General features: G+C 39.5%; 1 long non-coding RNA gene across 1 annotated transcript; it reads left to right on the forward strand.

Annotated features, from left to right (window-relative positions):
• The first annotated feature begins 6 nt into the window (after positions 1-6).
• Positions 7-308, forward strand: LOC111815995. The gene is made up of 2 exons (XR_002820552.1): positions 7-119; positions 152-308. It is a non-coding gene; the product is annotated as an uncharacterized LOC111815995 (long non-coding RNA).
• Positions 309-1,785: the final 1,477 nt, after the last annotated feature.

Genomic DNA, 1,785 nt, shown 5'->3' on the forward strand with positions numbered 1-1,785 from the left:
CCTAAAGATGTGTTTAAAACAGCGTGTTTTAAAGAATAGATTGCTTACCATAAAATCGTGTTTCACACTCTCAAGGCAAGTGGTCAAACAAGGACTGTGGTATGTGTCATTTTATTCAGGTGTGGACTGTGGTATGTGTCATTTTATTCAGGTGTGGAAGTTTAGCCGCCTAATACCTTCTCTGTTGAGAAACTTCATTGAACCACTCATGACATCTAAGAAGATCATTGACAATGTATAAACTAATTGTGGGTTTGATATTTATGTAAATACCCGTTTACTATGCTTTAATTTTGCACATTCATGTGGAAGAGCCAGTTGGCGCTCTGACCAGTCTCGTCGGTTTTCTGTTGGAAGGAGTCGCAGGTCTGTTTACAAGGACCTTACAGCTAGACTGTGCCTGTGTGGCATGTCTCCACCCTAGTGCTAGTCTGCAGATGTCTTTCCCTGTCTCCATCCGGAAATGACGACATTCCGTAGTGTGCCGTCGGAGCGTGCTTAGCTCATGTGGATATGCCTGCACTGTTCAATGATGTCTAAACATTAATCATTAAAACATTTTTGATTAAAAAAAAAGAAATATACATTGTCCATAATTTTCATGTGTTACAAATATTGCTTTTAAAAAATATCCTCCACTGTTTTAAAATACAAATACAATTTTTAGTTCTTGGTCTACCCTATCTATATCCTTCCCACAAAAAATATAAATAAAAGCTTTCAGTCATAGTTTCTGAACCCTGCACAAGATAGTACAACTATAAATAGAAGTGGACCTACTGGAAAGGGGTCTTACTGTTCAAGCACATGACTCTGGAACCTCCGTGAACCCAGTACAATCTCAGCCAAGACAAAAGCTTATCACTCTGTTGGTCTGTCATATGGATCCTAAAAAATTTTGCCCCATGCTCTATACTGGTGAAATGTACCTGATTTCTCTACCAGTTCTACTTCCATACTTAGAAATCTCATTCTTCCTTGGGGAGAGGGGGAATGCTAAAATGCTAAAGGAAAAAAATCCATTAAGCTATGCTATCTCTCCCTATGTGAAATTGTGGAAATGATTTTCTCTCAACAACTCTACTCAGAAAATGGAAGTTTTAATGGGATAGATGAGAGAATAAAAGCCCCTTTTTAGATAATAGATGCTTACAGAGAAAGCCTGTATAGGCTTTGGAAGGTAGGGTGCAGTTCAGACAGAGGTCAGATCAAGGTGAGGTGCTGGACAAGAGACAGTGGGGTGAGGTAGATCAAGGTAGCGGGGACATAAGTAGGTGTGAGGTCAGACAAGCATAAGCAAAATCTATTTCATAGTTTATGTCATAATTTCCTAGTTTAACACTATGATTAAATCTGCATAAAGCAAAGACATTTGGAGAAAGGAAAGGAAAAAATGAAAAGAATCATTTCCATTTCTCTTCACATTACTGAGAAGAAAAGACTCTGCTGTTTAGGCCAAGAATGCAGAGGGGCACCTTGCTGCATCAAGATGCAGGGTTTAGGTAATATGCTCAAAATGTAAGCCAGGATTTCATAAGGTGGAGACGCTGAGGGCAGCTGTCAGTGAGGAAAAATGTTAAAAAATTATAAAATGGTGTGTGATGACTAATGATAGAGGGTCATTTTTTGTAGGGCTAATTACAGTCCTAAGGATTTTAATATTGGTATGATCTCCCAAGAGGAGCTAGCTAGCAGGCACATCACTTGCTCATAACCCCTGAAAGCAAGGTGCCTGTGTGTGTGTGTGTGTGTGTGTGTGTGTGTGTGTGTGTACGCATGCACGCA

This window comes from Octodon degus, unplaced genomic scaffold (genome assembly GCF_000260255.1).
Source record: "Octodon degus isolate 3935 unplaced genomic scaffold, OctDeg1.0 scaffold00024, whole genome shotgun sequence".
NCBI lineage: Eukaryota > Metazoa > Chordata > Mammalia > Rodentia > Octodontidae > Octodon > Octodon degus.